The sequence below is a fragment of the Colias philodice genome, chromosome 14 (genome assembly GCF_061535455.1).
Source record: "Colias philodice isolate Cphi_HAF_F1 chromosome 14, ilColPhil1 Martin Lab GWU primary, whole genome shotgun sequence".
NCBI classification, from domain to species: domain Eukaryota; kingdom Metazoa; phylum Arthropoda; class Insecta; order Lepidoptera; family Pieridae; genus Colias; species Colias philodice.
This window is the reverse complement of record NC_143099.1, coordinates 4,847,640-4,871,275: the sequence shown is the minus strand read 5'-3', so window position 1 is coordinate 4,871,275 and position 23,636 is coordinate 4,847,640. Positions and strand designations below refer to the sequence as shown.

The 23,636-nt window shown below is 33.5% G+C and overlaps 1 protein-coding gene across 4 annotated transcripts in view; it reads right to left on the bottom strand.

Annotated features, from left to right (window-relative positions):
- The window catches only part of bs (serum response factor blistered), a 173,819-nt gene that overhangs the window by 2,454 nt on the left and 147,729 nt on the right, over nt 1-23,636 (bottom strand). The window lies entirely within an intron of this gene.

Genomic DNA, 23,636 nt, shown 5'->3' with positions numbered 1-23,636 from the left:
GCGCTTCCCTAGTACCTAGGGGGACATAGAAGAAAATCGCACTATGCAAATTAGATTAATAATTATTATAGCCATTTTTTACAATTGTTTTATATGAATACCCAGTTATTAGAAAAAATGTAGATACCTACATGGAACATCAAAAATTCAAAGTATAAGTATTTCTAAACATATAAACAAATAGATAGATATATAAATCGATCCAATTACAGATAAACGTCGCGTCGTCGAAAAGTTCTCTCATCTATAAAATACATATGGTACTCATACGCTTGTTTTAACGTTTACTCATTGCTTCAATAAATTTTCCGCACCTTCCTGATTAGGAACTAAGGATTCCATGATTAGATTCTAAGAAAGCCCCAGTTCTTATGGAAACTTCACCGCAGTAATAAAATCGAATCCCTGGGACACTTCACTAAATTACAGTTATGAAATCTGATGTTTTAAGGCCCCAAAGAAATGTTGAAGTGTTAATTATATATAACTACGTATATTATTATGAAAGAGAATATGTACAAAATAAGAATAGAAAAAAACAGATTAGAATAATGCTATACAGGGTGTAATCGTTAAGTGTGCACAGGCGATGATTCCGTAACTATTACAGATATCAAAAAACTTTAAACTGATATCGAAAGTACTTAACCTAATGAGTAAAATGGCCATAATAAATTTTTAAAAATAAAACGAGAAATATCTAAAAAATTAACTTTAAACCCTCCCATACATTTAGTATGAGATATGAATATCCCATGTACATGGGTTGATCCAAAAGTAATGATAATCAATATTAAACAAGGTCATTACAGTTAAAATAATTATGTATTTCTCTAGATAGTCTTCTAACTAGATAATATACTTCGATATTTTTTTTCCTTAACTTAGAAAAAAAAAACTTTGACTTCATCTACAAAAACCCCTCAAAATCGGCCATCACTTCGCTGTCGTCTTAAAATTTCTTGTATCGACGGTGTTTCTTGTGCCGAGGTAAGAGATAGAATTAACTAGGAGCTAGATCTTACAAACAGGGTGGGTGTTCAAGCATTTTCAATGCCGATTTTTTATTGGCAGCCATCGCAACTGACGCTTTGTGATCTGGTGCGTTGTCTTGGTGAACCAACATACAAGACCGAAGTTTGCCATGTCTCTTTTTCTTACTAACCTACCCGCAATCTTTTAATTTGGTCTGTGTAGTAAGAGCCCTGTGTAGTAGTGGTTACCTTCTTAAAATATTCCACATTTCTTCAGCATCCCAAAAAACTACGGCTTTAATCTATCCCACTAATTTTCACTTTGAAAATCTTCACCGTCACTTTGGAAGCTCGCATCCAGGCCATTGATTGTTTCTTGGTTTCAGCATAAACATGGTGAACCCAGGTAACGCCCATGGTCACAAATCGTGACAAAAAATTATCCTGATCTCATTAAAAATTTAGAAATTCACCCTCTAAATGTCGAATCGTTGTTTCTTCTTTTCGTCGGGAAACATTCTGGCTCGCACTGTTCACATTAAAATTAATGTTAATACTTGGAAACGTGGCCTGTAGATATAATTTTTTTGTGATAACTTAGTGATTACATGATCAAGTATAAAACATTTATTTTATATTTTTATGTGCACAGGAAATACCCAATTATCATTACTTTTGGATCAACCTATACATTTAATATGAAAGATTTTAGCTTTTTTTTTTGTTTTTTTGGTTTTCTGCTTTAATTACTTCGCAAATTTGGAGGGAAGTTCATTTAGAAACTGTAAATAGACCTCCTCATTGTATTGCACAATAAGGACGTCACTTCGAAAATCTACTATGAATACAAAATGTATGGGAAATAAATTGTATGGGAGCGTTTAATGTAACATTTTTGGTTATTTCTCGTTTTATTTTTAAAAATTTATTATGGCCATTTTACTCATTAGGTTAAGTACTTTCGATATCAGTTTAAAGTTTTTTGATATCTGCAATAGTTACGGAATAATCGCTTGTGCACACTTAACGATTACACCCTGTATACAATGCTTCATAACAATTTCATACATTCCGATCATAAATGTCCCAGAAATTAGGTAGCCAATACGTTATAACAGGCCATATTATATCTGCATACCAAATTTCAGCTGAATCGATTTACGTGAAAGAGCTAATAGGCACTGTATTATGATTATATTTGACTAGTATGGCAGTCAGGAAGCTCTCTAAATGTTTACGTTTAAAAATTTGATACTATTTCTTTTATATTTAAATGCAATTTAGAATTTAAAAATTGAATGAACTGCATTGTTTTTCGCAATATTTAACGTCAAATCATAATTTTCTTCTAAGAGACTAGGAATTAACGACCGAGATTATAAGTTAGTAGTATCTAGTTGTTGTTATAGGTCTATAGGATAAAAACAAACAATTTAAAAAAATAAAAGAAATCAATAACTTTCTAATACAAACAAATCTGTTCTCACTTAACTCTGTTAACACTCAAAAACAAAATAAGGCTATCCCAATGTGCAATTAACATGTAATTCGAAAAAAATTATGTTCAATTAATACACTCTTTCTTAATTTATCTATTCATTCGCATCACAACAAACACTTTATACATTAAACAGAAAATTTATTTTAATAACCACTAATATTATCCGGGGCCCTAAAAAAATCTCCAATTGTATAGCCGCCCCTATCTATTGATTTCTGAAACTTTTCTTATCGCTTCCAAGTGAACGGAGCCAATCTGTACGATAGGCATATTTGGAGAGGAAACATTTTTCTCAAAGGGAATTTATTATCGTAGCTATGATTTGTTATGATAACAATTGTTTATACCTACTTGAAAAACAGCCTTTGGTCTCGATTGTAGTGTTATTCTGAAGTTTAGAACTTTAGAGTTTTGGATAAATCTCAAATTAACGTTGAAACTGTAAACTTTTAAGTTTCTATGTTGTTAGAAAAATGTTAATTTGATTAAATATGTGTAAAATAGAATCTAGGTACCTATCTAATTTGAATTTTTTCAAAAGTAAATATTTTTGCTTGCGATATACCTAGGTACCTATATGATTTATTATATTGAACCATTTAAAACATTAGTACCTATTAGTAATGGCTTTTTTCACTTAGGTAATGTGTAATTAAAATTATAACTTCTGATTGGTCTCCCATAAGAACTAAAGGGATAAGAAATTACTTCAAAATATTTAACATTCATGAATACTTTCTTTAATCAAATCAATTAATTATATTAATATCATTACTCAAAATTAATATCAGGTCAGTTGATTTATTATCTGTGTAATTATAGCAACACGGTAGCTGTTTTGTACTGTCAAAACTTAACCTTAAATATGAATGTTTTATAACTTTAATATAAATTCAATTAACCTTATCGTATTATATTAATAAGCGTTATTGTTGAATGGAATAAATGTATATTTAGTGCGTTAAATCAGATATGATTGTGAGCAAATTAACAATGCTAACAAAGGATGATTTGATACGTCGACTGTGGACCGATACTGTCTTGCATTAGTTTATTGTGGATATATCGTTTAAATATAATCAGAAGGTATTACTTATTTCGTAAATTTATTAATTGGTTCATAATTTTAAATGGAATAATAATAAGAGCTAGGAGCGTCAAACAGTAAATAATGTATTAATAATGTTGTATACATTTATAATTATCACCTATCATCCTCGTTTAATTCTAGGTACTTATGCTATGAGTTCGAAAGTTAACATGATCCAAATACTGAAAGAAATTGTAAGAGCTACCAAAAACCCGTTAGCTGATCCATTTCAAGATTACATATGAAAACCTAGACATATCTTTACCTACAATTGAACACTACTAAGTGCACAGAAAAATAAACGATCCATACAAATCAAGCTTACGCAGTCGCGTAGGTGTAGGCTTTGTGCCGCCGCACTAAATAATAATAATTGCTAACTAACTAGTAACTACCGTCTAACGCACTCTCTGCCCATCTGATAAAGTACTGGCCGCAAATTATCTATTTTACACCCTTGGTAAGACGTAACGTGAAAATTGAAAGTGTATAGCGAGAGGAAAGTCCTCATGATATAAACGTGGATGTTTGTGAAGATAGATGTTAGGTACTAGGTGTTTTTGCAAAAAAACAGCTGAATATATCAGTGTAGTTATGTTTATTATAAAAAGGAAGTTAATCATAGTTTTCTGACTTTAAACTAAAGTACCTACTGCACCTTTCTCGAAATGTTCTATAAAATTATATTTTTAGATTAATTAGGTATTTTTAAGAGCTTTGAAAAGTAACTTATTAGGCATGTACGAGTATCTAAAGTAGCCTATAAGGCAACATATAATCAACACAATATCAAATCATTAACTAAACATATATTACAAATTCATCTAAAATCTGCTACAGTACTATTGACTCATATTACGATTATGATGCCAAATAATTAACTTTTGAGAGGTACTTTATATGCCGACGGTACAGTGCGTGCTACAATCGGCAGCAGGCCGCTTTTGGTCAACAATTGTTTGGACCGCCCTGTGACGTCACAATGCCTTACCTCATTATTGTCTAAACTAATTTATTCCGCTAACTTTTCATCACGAACGCTTTAGATATGGTCCATTTGCCTTTGTGAGATATGCCCATTGAGATCGGATAATCGGATGCTCTTTTAGGATATTTTACGACCTTCTACTTATATTGATAAATATTTAGGTAGATATTGCAATAAATAATATGCAATTCCTTTTTAATTGTCAGATTCTGTTGCTTTTTATTACGACTTGAAACAAAGATTGAGTATAATTTGAATGAGATTCATGAAAAAAATCAATTATAGGAATACAAATGTAATTCCTTGAGCTTTTTATATGGCCTCAGAATTTAACGATTATACATGCATAGCATTTTTTATCTTTACATAAAGTTGAGTAAACTAGTATTGAGATGTTCAGCAAAACAAAAACAAACACATGCAATGCCCATGTATATCAGTCATTATGCAATCCATTGTTCTACAAAGAATAAACATCCCTCACAATAACACCAATTAACTTATTGTCCTATACGCAATGAAAAAGAAAATGGCCGAAAACATCGAATAAAAGTAGACGGAATTTATGGTAATACGCTCAATTAAGGCTGCCATCCATAGTATTAATTAATCACAAATAAGTAATTAACCCGTAACTGGTACATCCAAAAGTAAATGCGAGTTTTTCCAGCTCATGCATCCATAAACATGAAAAAACCATAAATTCCATACAAATTAAGCAATTCACTGTTTCATAAAAGGCCTATTGAAACCCTTGCTTACTCCGTAAAGTGGTCAAATACGGCTAACTAGTTAATAAATGCTTTTATACAGCTTTTTAATACGGCGATTTTGAAGCTATAACTTCTAAGCGATTTAATTTAATGCTCTCGCTATTCGCTGAAAATATGATGTAGAATCAAACTTTTCCATTAGAAAAGTTTCGCTAGCGTGAATTTATGAATAGTATTTTTATGGCTAAAGTAAAGTCCTACTTTTTTTAAGTAGATAGGCATAAGTTTGAATCCAGTCCCACCTGATGGAAAGTGGTGACGATGTCTAAGGTAAATAGCGTTCCTGGAAAAATTTCAAATGTATAATAAATTTGCCAAAACTTCTAACTTCTTCATTCTTCTACCTACTTGCATACATATGACCACTTTGTTACATGCTTTAAAATTATTATTTAGGCTATATAATTCACCGGTCAAGTGCAATTACAACCGCTTGTAGTCGCATCCTATTCTGTGGAGCCAATGCGCAGGTGCTAAATTCTCAACACACTGTAAGATGCTGTGACACAAATGGTAAGCCTCTGTTCATTTTGATAGACTTTCAGTGGGCTTAGCACGTGTAAAGAAATGACCGGACATGTTTATTACCATATTATGAGTGCTTTGCAAATGATAAAGGGATTGAAAGTTATAAATGTTTGTGGGTGTAAATATTGGTTGAGTGTGTTTAAAGAATTGATCATGTCAAAAGAATTAAGCTTTTATTTTCACAAATTGTATCAATAAAAGTTTTTGAAATAATTTTTATAAAGATAACATTGATCGCTTACAGAAGGTTTTGCTAAATTCAATATGAAACATATGACAGAATTTCAAATCTCCACTACAAATAAGCTTTTTAAGCCAACTAATGTATCAAACAGCTAAAACGCCAGCGTTACATCAAACAGCCGCAAAGCGCATTACAACGCGCAAACAAAGCCACCAAACCATCGTTATCCAACTTTTCATTGAACAAACAAATCGATTTTAATCTATTCTGTCAGTGCCCACGCGGCGTATGAAAACACAGCTATACAATGTATGGAAGTAGCAAGCGATTGTGAACATTAGCGCGATTGACAGGAACACGCCGCTTGTTACCACCGCCAGCGCTGAGATGCGTATCGCCTCTGGGCCACTGTTTTCGGATCTTTGTAGGTGCCACGCTGGAAGTGTTACGTGGAGATTTGGAGGGATTTAAGTAGGGATTGTAAGTGGTAAATGATATAGAACGGTATAAATGTATGAATGCAGTCTAATGAAGGCGATTTGCTATGTAATCTATCTTGATCACAAAAAAGTAGCATTACTTATTACAAATGTTAAAAATTATTTAAGAAATTAATATAAATCAATTTGAAAGCTAAAAGCTGTATATTTAAGAGAAAATAATCTAAAAGTATAAGAAACATTTAAATGCGTGTCATAATTTTCTATTATTAAAAAATCTATCAAGCTGCTTCCATGTTCCTACCGAGTCCCAATAGACATTACATCCGCTACTAAATTATAAATTATACCGAAACTTTGACAAAATATTTCATGATTACACCCATTACTCTACTTCTATAAGAAATTACTTCACTAGTAAATATATTATTAATTCTGAGTAAGTATTTGAATGAGCATTAATTGATAATTCCTTTCGTAGCCGCTTTGGCATTTAAATCACATTGCCGCTTCTAGTGGTCCTACATCCACGGGCAGCTCTCGGGGTGTAAATGGGTGCATAATAAGCATCCATTCAAAATCAAGGAGACATTCCGGTATAATGGGAGCTGGTACACATGTTTGTGTGTTCGTACGCCTGGACATTTGTATAGCTCGGAATAATGATTTACTATATATATCTACAGCGTCGATTTTAACCATCGAGTTTCGGGTGCGAACTGCGGAATTTTGTATTGTTTGCAAAGTTTTTTAAGAATAATGAGTACTGAATTTTAATATTAAATTTTATCAGATTTTTAACCGAGTCACGATCGGAAAGTGTCGCGGTTCGTTTCTTGCCGATGAAAATACAAATTTTACGGGAACTGGTTGGCTTCAAATTGTTTGCGGATACGTTTTTCAAATAATGAGCAAAGATATATTGTTACGCATTGAATAGCTTTAAGCATGACAGCGAGAAGGTAATGTAAAAGTAATCATAATAAAATGATATTTATTGTTCTATGATTTGTTATAATTTATTCTCATTATTAAAATAAGTTGCAATTTAAAGAAAATAAGTGCTGTTAAACATAATATTAAATATTACACATAACACGGAGGCAATATATTAATGAAATTATTTTTCCTAGTTACTTAATAAAGCTTTTCAATTGATAACAAAGCTATTTTGTAGTTTTAACTATATTTTCATCTGACCTCAAAGTTCACTTCAAACTTTTAAGCAGTTCTTAGACCACAATGTTTATAGAGCATTACCGACATCGCTATCTGTAGGTGTTGACATGCGTCCATTATACAGTCCCTTCGAACCCACCGAAGGCAGATAGCTTCGACAGATGAATTTTAAAGCCTGAAGGTGCCAATTACCGATTCATTTTTAGAAGGTTTGCAATCTGGTAGGTAGGATGCGTTAATGTGAAAGACACCTATCGATGTATGTTTAAAAAAATAATAAACGGTTTAAACATTCGTGTATAATATAAATACTTGTATTTTTTGTTATTTGTTTAGTTCTACCTGTAGTGGCTTCTATTTTACCAATTTGTATTTAGGGATAGTAGAAATAATGAATGGTAGGTAACCAAGTCTATTTTTATTTAATTACTACAAATGCCAAATATTTAATTAATAAGTTGCTTGGTAACATTTAAATAGAGAGTATTTTCAACAGTAATTATTATATTTACAAGTCACACTTGACATCAAACTTATGAAGAGATTATTTACCAATTATACAAGGGAAAACAAAGGGAATTTTTATTTAACATTTACTCGATTCTGTTTTTATTTAACGGGGACGAAATTCTCTCATGCGTAAATTTCGCGACACGAAAACAAAAGCTCACATTTTCAGTGTAGAGTCATTTAACTTGACAATGGAAATTTTAATTTGTTTTCTAGAGGCTTTTTCGGTTTATTTTGTAAGCGTTAAAGGTCTTTATTTGCTGTGTTGGTATGTGGCAACTCTTGCAAACTTTTCAGTAACCATAGCAACCGTGCTAAGTTCCTTCTAATTTATTAATGTGGAACATTTCAATACAAGAGCTCATTTTTATCTCTTTGTGGTTTTTTATTTTCTCTGAAGTTGGCTTACCAACTTACAGTACTTATACTATGTTCAAATGTACGTTTGGTAATTTAACTATAAATATTGTAAATGAGCTTCTCTTTGCAATTAATCAGCACAACACTAAGATACAACATAATAAAAGTTAAAAGCTGATTAGCATACATATCTACATTTATTACTGAAACAATTTTTTTTAATCCCTCCACCAATCAAATAGATAACAAATCCCGTGTAACAACAAAAGAGACTATCCAAGCAAATAAATGAACATTATCAAAAAACTATAATTCACGAGCTATTTCGCGTCCTGTGCATAAGGAAGTAGCATGAAGTAGCCAGAGCGCACAATAGCCGGTAAGATGAAAGCGCGTTTAATATGCGTGACGTAATCGCCTCTAATGGTGGCCCAGCGCCTATGGGCTATGACCATTGTTATGGGATTTATTGAAAATGGCAGAACACACATGGGACTCGCGATCCCCAGCGACATGTAATATTATACGGTAATGAGAAATGAAAGAGTGCTTGATTCTAAATGACCTTTAAATCAGACGGGAACATTATGCAACCTGTTTTTGTACTCATAAAGAACAATTTATTGGTCGACGTTTAGTTATCAGTTTATTCAAACGGCTTTTATGATGAATATGTTACTTTTAGTTTTTATTAAACATTTATTTTATGGAGCGATTTCCGGCAAACTATTTATTTTTATTTATTCGATCGATGCAAAAAGGTTAATGTAAAAATAGCTATTTTTGCTCTACATATCTTGAATTCTTCATTTTAATATTTATTCATCTGATATGTATTATCTATCACTTGCCATAATAATCCCGCTATAATCTACAACTTGAAAGACAAAGAGATCGCAATTTCTTTCCACGCAACAATTTGAAAACCATACGAATCATCTCTTGCAATACAAATCACATCGTTACTCGTTAGATACAGAAAGAACATGATACAAAGGTCAGTAGTTCGTACATGACGTATAATCTTGCAGTTCGCACCAATCCAGGCCCGCCCTGCAGATTTGCGAGGCCGTGCAGCGTCGGCAAACATCGGAATCATCGGTGGCTGAGCGTCGTGGTGCCCGGCGGCTGAGTGCCCTTTAGTACTTTTGTAAATCAGTACGGGAACAAATTTTGAAGAAAATCCTAAGTTTTTATAATTCTTAATTCGTAATGAAGTAAACTAGCTGCAAGCTGGTACAGAGAATATTGAAAAAATGCGTAAAATATGAAATCATGTTTGCATAACCATGAAATTTATAACTATGATCATTTTCAGTGAATAATATAGGTAAACTACACATAATGTAAATAGCTTAAATGATGAATATAATGTTAAAAGTAAAAGCTCAATAATACTTAATCATCCGAAAAATTAAATCTACGCATCACTTAACGACATAGTTACCTAAAAGAAAATAAACCAAATCAACTTGAAAAATAACGGCACAACAATCAGAAGAGAATTTATTCAGAGTGTAAAGTGTTCATAAGATTTCGCCTCAGGTATTCGGCCTATCACGAACAGATTTATCCGACTGCACAGAGCCAGGATTTAATACCAGCGATATTCAGATCATTTGTCATTACTTCGGGATGATAAGACGCTATGAAGCTTTGTTTTCCCATACTAAATTATTGGATAGACTGCTTACGAAAATCTACATTTATATTTAGCTTTAATTTCTAAATACATCCCAGTCCAAAAGAAAGATTGAAGTAATTAACTCTTAATAAGAATTCATCTCAATAGGAATCACTGTGTATGATTTCTAGTTCAGTCTTATTACTGATTTGTTGTTTACCTTATATCTATGTTTGTGTGTATATTTTTCATTACTTGGCCGTAATGAAAAATAGCAGCGAAATAGCTGATGAAGTAGCGAGTTTTCAGAAATTCATTTAATTTACGCGGAAAACTGAGAAAATACGAGTAGGTATATAATAATTAGACGGTTTTTCGCAAACTTCTTATCCACGTACACAGACGTGAAATACTTTATAATAAGGTGCAAGCCATTAATAATTTACTATATAATTTATATAATTTAAGATAGATGCAATCAATCTAAGTGGTTAAGAGACACTCCTACGCGTAATAATGTGTTGGCAGTCTGTCCAATCGTAGATTGATTTATTATATTATAGCACACATACATCAAAAGTTAATACTGTAACACACACATAGGGAATCAATTAACTCTAAATAAAGGAATCGTAACATATTTATATAGGTTAAATTAAAATAAACGATGACAACGCTATTATAAATATTGAGCCTGCAATGTGGAAATTAATTTGATAAACAAAGAAAATTCATTGCATTATCAGACTATTCATTACAAACACAATAAAAATTACTGTTGGTATATTCAGCTGGTTTATAACTTATTATTAGTGGTAAAATATTAATAAACATTTCTAAATGAATAAACTTCGCTCTACATTTTATAAGAACTAGGGAAGCGCGTACCATCTTAGGCCACATCTTAGCTTTCCATCAGGCGAGATTGAGCCAAGCGCTTCCCTCTCTAGAATAAAAAAACCGGCCAAGTGCGAGTCGGACTCGCGCACCGAGGGTTCCGTACATTGCTGTTTCTTTTGATTGCGTTGACATAGAAGTTTGATTTTGTTACAGCTTAAAGGTATTATAGACCTGAGTATTTGGTATGAATTTCAATTTAATACCTCTACGCGTTTATGAGGAAATGCGTAGTAAGTTTAAAATTATTTAAAAAAAACTATATTATGTGATGTAACTAAAAATTTATGGTTTTCGTAATTTTTCCTTTATCTATGCTATAAGACGTTGCTTCGTACCAAATTTCAAGATTCTGAGTTCACGGGAAGCACCCTGTAGGTTTTGATTCCCTTGCAAGTGTCGAAAATTTGCGGCATAAACGGCTGTATCTTTTGATTGCGTTGGCTTAGAAGTTTGATTTTTTCACAGCTTCAAGGGACAGTAGACCTGAGTAATTGATATAAATTTCAGCGTCATACCTCCACGCGTTCCTGAGAAAAAGGGTCTTGACAGACGGACGGACGGACGGACGTACGGACGGACAGACGGACAACAAAGTGATCCTATAAGGGTTCCGTTTTTTCCTTTTGAGGTACGGAACCCACTTTTTTGCACTATCCCATAATCTTCTTGCATTTCCTCTTCCGCCAGGTTGCCTGGTAGAGATTGCTGTTTAGCAATAAGGCCGCCTTTTGGGCAAATTATGCTTTTGTATTTCTACTTCTTTTTACATTCTATTGTTTTCTCATATTTTGTTCAATAAAGAATTATAAATAAATAAATAAATAAACCCTAAAAAGTACTAAATCGGTTTCCTAATCGCTTTTCTGTGCTAGTTAAGGGAATATCTCAAAATCAGAATTCATTCTATCCGTAAAGAACGAAATGGAATAAGATAATGCACTTATGATTGCTCATTCCACTATTCAGGCTTTAATCTTTATTGATATTAAACTGAATTCTGGCGGAGGTCCAATGCAAAATCTAAAATTATATATCAAAATATGGTAGTGTTATAGAGAAACGCAATTAAGGATATAAGTAGCATATAATACTCATTTCACAAATTTTGCCACTGATATATGCGACCTCAAATTATAAAACACAATTTTACAGAGCATAACACGTTCAAGAAGCTCTAAGTAGAACTCAATCACATCAAAATAGAATCGCCGAGCGTGTAATTACATGTACTGGGCGTATCATCCCACATATTCAACTCCCAAATGCATTAACAGATTGGTCATTGTCACCTTATAAACGCGGCCTGATGGGTCTTCTTCACAATGGGCAACGTTGGACGAGTAGAGACAATCACGTTATCAGGCCTAAATGTCCACGATCGGCCGTCATTGTAGTTGCTTCTTCGTAATCGCCGTGATGGCGGCAAACATCGACGATCATTTTTTGGGCCAACGCTGCCCATTGTGAAGAGGGACGCATAACTAGAGCAGGATCTAATAAAATCTGCTTCTGACAGGTCAGTCAACACACGTCATGTCAATTTGTGACAGCTGTCAGGCGAATTAGAATTGTTGAACGTTTTCGGATTACTGTCCTGTTGGTTCTGACTGTGTTGACCCTTATCGGAGCGTGTGAGTATGATTGGGAGGTTATTGCTATGAGTAACGAAGGTAAAGCAGTTGGTTTATCGGATCGTACGATCATATTTGAGAAATTTCAGGGTTTCGTACAGGCTTGCACTTTGAGATAAAAATATGAATAATACACATTGTACTGAATTTCAGTTTCAGGATTAAAATTTCTCGTATTTGTTCACAATTCACCGAACATCCCGTGACAGCACACGTCAGTAACACGCATAGGTTTTAAAACATGCACCTTCACCGCTTCGTTTAAACAAACAGTCCAAAACAAAAGCACATCAATAAATCGATGCGAAAGTAAAAACATATCGATAATTCAAATCGGTACAAGCGCGTGAACCTAGGAAAAACTACTAACAAGTGAGCTACGTAAAGGTCGGTAGCAAAAAATACTCCCGCTCAATATGGCACACGAGTTTCTCACGTGCTACCGGGAAGCGAACCCGGAACCCCGCGCTCCTGGGAACGTCGCAGGAACGTGCGGCCCGTACTGCCTATCTATAATTGGCTAGCTAAATACATATTAAAGATAATTACGGAATACTATCTATGTTTCGATTCTAATGATATCTTTTTATGAGCGGTGAAATATTGTCGTGTTCGGTGTAACGACTTGTTAACGGTCTGTTTTGTGTGCTGTGCCATTCTATATAGAGAGCAATCAATAAACAATATCTATTGAATAATTTATATTTTTATCATTTATTTTGCAAAAATACTTGTATATTACGTAGCATAATATATTAATGACAACAAATATTTAAGAGTTCAAAATAATTTGATCCATATTTGTTAAATTACTATCTAAATAATTCATAAATTATGAATAGTAAGATCAAATATGTCTAATACTACATTTAGGGCATTAATAACGAAACGTATTACACAAATTATAATCAAATGACCATAAGGAATACGTATACAAAATACTTTCAATTATGACTTTACCGTTACACCTTAAATTCTTCCATAATCAGTTTTTATCCCTGCACATATTTTGTCTTCATATGGTCAATTACTGACTTAATAATACATACTTTTATATGGAGGATTGAATAAATTATATTTGTTCCGCGTCTAGAGCACGCCCGCAGTAGACAGCCTGTCTTTGTCCGCTGCTTAGACAAGTAGAGGTGCGCCATTAAAATAACATCATAAATATGTAGTTGCAAGTAAATTGTTTCATGACTCATTTTCTTAGCTTCCTAGATAGGGAAAGTGTTAAACATTCAGGCCACATGATTAATTTACTTTATTAGAATTACGTTAGTTCGGCGTTTTAATTCTATTTTATTTTTAATTGGAATTTGTATATATTATATTTAAATCAATTAACCATTTATGGTATTAAGCAGATACAATAAAAAATAACATATTTATTCCATCTATTTGTTTACTTTGCGGAATTTGCAATCCTCAATAACCACCGGACAAATCAGGTACAGGCGGCGAAGACAATACTTCATTGCTTAGCAACCGCAGAAGCATCTGCTTATCGAACAACGGTCGATGCCTCATTTGCTGAACAAATAAATATATAGCCATCGTACGCACCCTGACGGAATCTCGCCTAAGGGCCTCGCCAAATATGGACCGGGAAGACTTGCGACTTTATATTCCTGACTTGTCGCGCGCGCAACAAAAAATTACGTCGAGAGTACTCCAACGTAGCGTGCCGGGCTAACAAGGGCTCCCACTCGCGAATAGTTCAGGGCTCCCACCCGATAATTAATTTCCTTCGTTGTCAGTCCGAACACGTGGTGCGTTTTTCGAGCGCTCGCCGCAAGTAAGATTCCTTATAATTGTTACGGTTTTTGTGCTAACTGTTATCGCGTTTTGGTTGCTGATTTAAATGTTTAATTAAATTTTAAGCGGTTTCAGAGTTGAACTCGCGCAGAGCTGCAGAATAATTGGTACTCGACGGTGGACGAATGGAATTGTGCAAATGCATTAAAATAAATTTAAATTCAATTTTACCTCGCAATTTTTGGATAGCAATTTTCCTCGTAAACATTTTCATAAATTCATGTGATGATAGAGCTGTTAGTTTTATCACTAATGACTGCATTATAAAGGAAGTTTATCAAACTTCTGCTTTGTTCATTAGGAATGATCGGATGGACAGTAATTCAATCAATGTCAAAACAAAAAAAAACACAACTCAACAACTTTATAATGCAAATATAAATTATCATATTATACGCAAATATATTTTAACGATGCATTATAAGTCTTCGAAAAGAAAACAAACAGGTACATCGAAATACTAACGACATTGTACCCAGACAATACAATTACTACGCGGTATCATGTTTTACGCTAATAAAGTGTACACCGAAGATATCTGTGGCATTAAAATCGATTCAGAAAATCGTTCCGCACAAAAACCGGCTACAAATTGTTTTGATCATGACGCGAATGCCCTCGGAAGCATTTGACAAACTTCGCGGCCTTATTTTGGGAAAACATCACGAAGGTATGAAAGAGATTAATTGCTCCAAATAGGCCCTGTCTGGAATATAAAACGCATGTATTAACGAAAGAACAACTGTTAGAGACTTTGAATTGCATTTGTATGCAATTCGAGTATCGAGAAAACCATTGTTATTGTTCTGCTACGATCTTATAGCGTAAATTCTAATGTCCATTTGGTTTTATTCATTTTATTCAATGTGTAGCAGAAAATATTTCATCAATCTGAATAATTTTCAGAATAACGACGCTTTCCTGATAACTGATACGCAGTTACGAATACATACAAACGCAGCGAGCGAGCTTTTTCATGTACAACACCAAATAATTGTAATATTAAATATTATAATGACAAACAAACTTCAATTTTAATTTCACTGCACAGGGTTATATATAACTGTTTATCATGATTTATGTAACTTTCTCTCTTTTCATTTTAATCTAAAATCATCCACAAAAATATTATTGAAGACCTTTAATCACTATAATTAAACTTTAAGTTGTCTTCTTACAAAAAAGGGAGCGTATTTTTTGAATTTGTGATTGTACTGCCTTCTCCAAAGGCAGTACAATATCGTTCAGAAAGCACAACATCTTTAAAAATATCAGACCTTTTTTTTTTTTTTTTATTTGTAAGGCACCCGTCATCACAGGGTGTTCGCGCCACCTCTGGATTATAGTCCAGAGACTTTTTTTGCTTTTTTTTTTTTTTTGTTCAATTTTTAGAAATATTAACATACTGGTAACATATAAATATAAATAATGTACAATTAAAATTATAAAAACTTAAATTAAATTACAATATAAAATAGAATCAAAATTATTAAGTAAAAATTCAATAAAAACACGGCACAAAAACACTCAACTTAATCCTATATCACAGTTAAACTAATATCACACACTATTTCTTTGGTTAACTACGACTACAATATGCTTACAATATTGTAAGAACGCATCCCTACACTTATCCCCCAGGGCAGAAGGCAGATTCTCACCCGTCATCGCCATGCCCAATCTTTGTTCAATAGCATATCTATTGCTTGCAAAAATTGGGCACTCGAGTAACAGGTGAGGAACCGTCTCCTCAACTCCAGGCTGACATAGACACGACGGATTATCCTTCAGCTTGAATCTGTTCAAGTAGAAGGCGAATCCGCCGTGACCAGTCAGAAAATATCAGACCTATATTACTATAGTATCAAACAAACATAAAAATATTACATTTTTCAAAACTTTTCTGTGCGCCTTTATTTGAAACACACCCAGCTATTACGTTAAATGTTACTTTTATTGTATGTATATTGTATAATAATATAAGTATCTAAAAGGGGCGATTGTCACAAAAAGTGTTGTGATCCTTTCATCATTAATTTGATCTGCAAGTATGGAATGAGTCTATAAGCAAGTTTAGCAATGCAGCTGCTAAATGCAACGTAGCTCGATCTAAACTAATTTATTATTTATAACGACTACAAATGGTAAGCTTATGACTGTGATTGTAAAAGAAAAATCGTTATTTATCCTCTCAAATACTCTCTGGGAATAACTGAACTATGCTCGAATCTCGTTAGCTCCAATCAAGATCACCATATACGAATGGGCGAATAAAAACACGATCAGCAAATACAAACAGCGAATTATGTAGTAATTAATAATTATCTCCAGTGAGATCTGAGTGGTCAAACAGTACAATATATGAACTTATTTACAATTCAATCAGACAATTACATTCAACCTTGCAGGGACGCCCTGCTGAGGAAAAAATACTGGGATTGGCGAAGCAGCGCTTAGTACAGTATGTTAGTACACTCTGCCTTCTGATCGATAAATATTCTTGTCATTTTGATGACTTGTATCAGTTAAAAGTTCACTGCAAATGTTGTATTAGAAGTTTCGACACTTATTTGCATACAACTTCGTACATAACACACACTTTTAGAGCATTTCACAATTTTTTAATAAATAAATGCCTGATAATTATCTTTATTCAATTATACATTGAAACAAAGGAAAATACTTCGTATATTTTATAATAAACATGATAATTATTGCGATTATCGTGTCAGAATACTATAATGGTATTGGTTATTGACTAGTTTTAAGATTATCTATATGCCTTGCTCAGATAATTTAAAAAATATTTAAAAGTCTCTATATGGTAGAGCCTGCGTTATATTGCTAAAAAACATCACAAGATGATTCATAATAGAAAAACAACGTCATTCTTCTATCACGAGGAATAGCCTACATATGTGAAATCATTTTAGGTGCTTACTACTACGATAATAGTATTTTAAATGGATATGTTATTTTATTAGTAACGCTCCCAATTAAATGTATTTGTTATGTATAAGAAGCCATCGATTAGAATACTAGAAGCCAAGAACAGATATGAAACCATTATCTTACATTGTGGTTCACTTTTTACTCATTTATATCATTCCTTATAGCGCAAGTTTAAAATGTAATTTATGGCATGCCATATATAAATATTGAACGAATATACTTCCTTTTAAAATAAAATTGCAATAAAAATTCATCGTGTCCAAGATTAGACAACGCATTGGCTAAATAATTTCTATCATTTCTAATATATATTGTAGAAAGGAATTTTAATAACCATTACAAACAGCTAGACAAAAAGCAAAAATATAGAGGAATTCGTAATTGAAAGGTATTAATATTCAAAACGACCTCTCTTGTCCCAGGAACGCGGATCAGTCAATATAAAATAATTAACAAGTGAACTCTGTGGGACGCATCGCCATTATTCCAATCACCTCACCGTTAGCAGAACGCCTTATTTAGACAAAACATCTGTATCGAAGAAACGTCCACTTCGAGTTTAATAGAGTTCTAAACAACTCTAATATCCCATTAGCTATTTGTGTTCTCCGGAATTCCGGGACACCCACGGCCGATACGTTTACGCGTTAAAAACCGAAAAATCTAAACGATTTTGGCCCCTATCCATATTTATACGTATCCAGAACTCTTAAACGGTGGTCGTACGGAGCTGAATTCCTTTACCGGTCCAATAAGTTTTTCGTGTGCAATTAAACATGTGTGATGACTCCGAGACGTTGCCACGCGACTCCCCTATAAGGCGCTCACCTCTCTGCACCCTTACCACGATCTACACCCGCAGCCGCTCGAATATCAAAAGGCATAAGTGCTTTTTGTGCAAAATTAAAATTGAAACCTTTAAGTGTCGCTATAGAAGCGATGCCAAACGTATCGCTCGAAAATCTTTTGAGATTATTACGAAGCGGGTAGAAATTAAAATGGTAATACATTCATTTTGGGCTACGGCATTTCGAGCTTTAATAGCGGGTGAAGGTTGCCTACAATAGCGTGTTACTTTTGAGATATGAGACGTTTTATATTTAAATGAAGCGAACAAGACAGGAGGCCGCCACACGTCGAATTCCATACGTTTCTCGGACACGATTTAGTTCAAAATAGAGCGTCATTAAGATAGCTGAGGTGTCGTCGTGACTGGGAAAAAAATTAAGGAATCGGAATCGTGGGTTGGCTAGATGAATTGGATATAATGAGTGGTAATGATGTTCGCGATACTTTAATGGTGGTCGCCTGGCAGTGAGCGCAGTGGACACTACAACTGTCAGCTGTGATTGCGCGTCACGACGGATTTGACGACGATAAATGATCGTGTTTGTGACATTTCATATTTTTGTGACACCCTGCCCGATTGGGTTTTGTGAAATAGACCCAAGTATGACCAATGTTATCGGTATTGTAATGAGTAGCGTAGTATGTACTCCCTGTTCGGATTCATAATAGTTGCTAAGTTTCAGGTAAAAGTTATGTTCAATAAATGAGGTAAAATAATTATATACATACGTATTTATAATAAATGTGATGAAAACAAAAATATTTATGTGTAAGTACATACATGAAATGTTTTTTCAATATAGGGAGTTGATTTCAGCTTGACTACGAGAAATTGTAAAACTATAGTTAAACATAGTAGAGTTTTCTATTCTATTTATAATATTTTTTCAAGATCTGTGTCCAGTCACAATACAATCGGCCTGTCAATAAAACTAAATAAATAAACTATTAACAGGCTTATTCAAGATAAATAACTGCTCGTCTAAAAATACAAGTGTGTTGTACATTAATTACAGTTTTTGCTTTACATTCTGAGGAATATTCCCAGAGGATTTCTCACCGATCAATTATATCTACAAAAACTGAATGAATCGATACAATTAAGTAAACGTCGGGGCGAACAAAAATTTGCGTACCACAAAAAAGCATTTGGAGTCGATCTACATGACAATGCGCATATCTGTTCGTTACGTACGGCTTGTAAATACGTTATTGTATCTGCCGGTCGTCTGTCCGTCTGTCTGCCCGCTTGATTTGTTCCCCGCTCCCGCATAATGAAGGTGCAAGTCCGGCCAGCCCGTGACAGGTAGCTTGCGAGCGATTCGCGATGATCGATTCTCCGATTATAATGGATTGTTGTGCCCACAATCGATTATACACGGTACCGAGTTGTCGGCTTAATTATTGTTGACGTTGACGAAGAGGTTAGGATTTAGTTGTTCACTTAATCGATTCCGGTGTATGTAGATTAGATCGAATTAAAACTTGCACTATGGATTAGCTAGTGTGATGATAATTGCCTATTATTATTACAAATAACTATAAATTGGAGAAACACTAAAAACTAATTTCACTTAAACTGTATCTGCATTAGATAAATCTCTATATTTATATCTGTACTGTAAGCTCTTCCAATTTGCCAATAGTAAATAAGTATACAAACAAACAGTTCATATGTATGATTTATTATTACTGACAGCAAATATAACATAATTTTAATGATCTCAATCATAATGCTCTTATATAGTGCAAACCATATTTTTCTATTATAATTTTCAATATTAAAAAACATAATAAAACGATGCGTTACTGAGGTCGGTGAATATATTAATTAATAACGCACAAACATAACAATCAATTAATTAAAAAACGTACTCATAACCAGAAAAAATATAAATAATATTCTACAATAACCCAGGGGATGGATTGAATCTGAACTAAAAAATAACGTCACAATTTCCGAGTGAACGTTAATAGTTATGCATACGCATTACCATAACACATTAAGCCTATCGATGATAATACCTCAAAACGTTGATGAAAAACTGCAAAACGGTAAACCGAAATTGTCGGTGACGCCAAAGGATGTTACCGCGAATTAATCACACTTGTTAAACCCGAAGATGTTCAGATATGTGCGAAAAATAACGCCCTGGCATGAGTTATGTGGAGACATTACAAATTAACTGTTTGGCTTGTGGCTATTAAGGGGGACGGTGGATGCCTTATCAGCCGATAACATCCACCATGTTTTATCGTAATTATGGGAGGTGCGTTGAAGAACAGTAAATTTGTCATGAGCCCTTGCGTAATCTTAATTTGATTTAAATGGAACCGAAAACGTAATTCGTTGCCAGATAATATCCAAATACTTATGTCAGACGGTTATTTGTGATGAGTCTACTTTTACGTGCTTTACGAGCTTTAAGCTTTATGCTTTTATTGTATATGAAATATTTAAATCAGGCCTTATTACCTATATCTTTGTGGAAATATCTACTTCATTTATCTTGTAAAATATTTAAATGAAAGAAAGAAATAGATACAGAGATATAAATTTGTAAATATTAATTTATAACGAATAGAAAAAATTCGATCACGAGGCGGGACGGGATTTGAATGCCATAAAATTGAAAATATAAGATCCAGAGATATCAAAATATAATTTCAATAGGATGCAATGATGAGAATTTAATAGCTAACCTTGCTAATAAATGTCTACTATAACGAAATGGTCCATAGCATAAGTTACTTAAATAATAGAAATAACGAAACGCTAATTGTATTCTAAGCCTATATTTAACCAAAATTCTTATTCACAAATATTATCCGAAAAAGTCCTCAAGAGCCTTGCAATGACCGCCATCTTTTTTAAAGACGGTGGAAAAAGAATTAAATATAAAACCAATAAACTTATAATGTACTTATTAAATTTTGCAAAAAAGCTCTTAAGAACTTTGGCTATCTCTTAAAAAATCTAATTGAATGAAACTTTTTGATACTGTCGAAAGTTCAAGCTCTAATTGATTCGTGTCAATAATGACATATTTATGTGTTTGGAGGAGAGTCCGGTAAAAAATGAGTTATTAATATCGTCATTAAATATAGGCCGTTGTCATAGCGACCGGCGCCTCCGAACGTGTACCACCACAAAAACTTATTTCATAATGCAATTCAAACATGCAGGAGCCTGGCATTTTTGAATAGTATATGTAAAAAGAAACATGCATTATACATTTTTTAGTATTGTACCTATATATGCTATTGTTGATGTATGAATATGATATAACGGTAAATTTATAAATGGAATCGCTCATAATAGAAAAGAAGTTTTAGTTTAAAAACCCGATTTGAAAAGTTGTTGCGAAATCGTTATACATTCGTAGTAGGTTGCTTTGAATTTAATTTAAAAACGTTAAGTAGGTACATATATTTTTCTGCATTACGTTATCAGGAAATAGTTTTATCTCTAAATCTCACTTATACATGAGAAACATTATTATGCGGCGCGTATACAAAAAATTGTGAATCAAAAGCCGCATAGCTGTCTGAGCTTTATATTAGAAAGAGAATATTATTTAAATGCTGTTAGTCGAGTTAAATAGTTAATAGTTTGACTGTATTTTACCTGAAAAGAATTTAATGCCTAGATTTAAATATATAAAGTATTTTCCACCTTCATTATATGATAAAATGTTATTATTATTAAATTGTTATGATATAAAATAATGACATGAAATGACATAATAACTTCCTGATTTTTCTATTATTATCAAGTATGTCACTCAATCAAACTAACTTAAACCAATAAAAGATTGTAATATTATATATTTATTTATTTATTTATTTATTTATTTATTTATTTACGGCATACGCCAAACCATACATATATTAAACTTAATTCTAAACTTATCACTATGTTCTTAGTTCTAGGTACCTCTTACATTCTTCACCTATCATTCCCATCCCTGACACAAACAAATCATATACTGGTGCAGAATTGAGGAATGAGTTCAGCAGTGAAAGCATGCGAGGCACCGGAGACTGCTGGCGTTGAACCGTGCGTGTGCGCCAAGCAGCTAACAGTCGGTGGCTACGAGCCCGTGTATAATTGTCAGGCACATTAAGCCGTAAGAGCATTTCTACTAAATCATTAGAATCTATTTTATTGTATAAAACGTTAAGAGCAAATTTAACAGTTGATAGACTTCTACGAAGTTCCAGCGAGTTATAACCCAAACTACCCAGCAAGAATTTTGTGGGATACAGATATGGGTAATAATTAAAATTTCTCGCATACAAGTACCTTAAGAACTTCTTTTGGACCTGCTCCAACATAAGGACATATTTTTTCTCGTAGGGACTCCAGACAATGGAATTAGTCTCTAGAATACTCCTAACAAGTGCCGAGTAGAGAACTCTAATAGCGCTATCTGCAAGTCCGACAGAGTTGCGCAGTAAGAATCCTAAACGTTTGTAAGCAGCGTTAGAAACATTGTGAATATGCTCATGAAACGAAAGATGAGGCACGAATGTGATACCTAAGTCGCGTACTTTATTCACACGTGATATTCGATCCTGTCCCAAACTATAAACATAGTTCCGTATATAGGCTGAACGACTAAATGTCATAAATTCACACTTGTCAATATTAAAGTGTAGTTTGTTCTCCACACTCCACATATAAACTGCATCTACGTCTGTTTGCAAGCGGCAGTAATCTTCATCCGATTTAATGACCTTAAATATTTTAACATCATCGGCAAAGAGTAAGATATCCGACTTTTCAATTACATCCGGTAAATCGTTTATCAGTAATAAAAACAGCAAAGGACCAAGATTTGATCCTTGACTTATACCAGATCGAGTAGAATAAGAATCTGAAATATACGGGCCATATTTTACAAATTGTTTCCGATCCCTAAGATAATTAGAAAACAGCTTGAGCAAAGTCGGGCCACATCCATGATCTGCTAACTTCAACAACAGTACATCATTATCAACACGGTCAAAAGCTTTGCGGAAATCGAGATAAATAACATCGACTTGATTCTGCTTATCCATTTCACGTGATAATGTCTCAACAAGTGAAATGAGATTTGTAGCGACCGACCTGCGTGGTAAAAAGGCATGCTGAAAAGGAGAGATGTATGGCTTGCATTCATGTAGCATTTGAGAATGCAAACACATCTCAAATACCTTGGCTAGTGAACATAAAATCGCCACTGGTCTATAATTTTCAACTTTGGTTCTACTGCCAGATTTAGGAATCGGTATAACTCGCGACTTCTTCCATAGTGTAGGGTATACACCTTTCATCAGAATAAGATTGAAT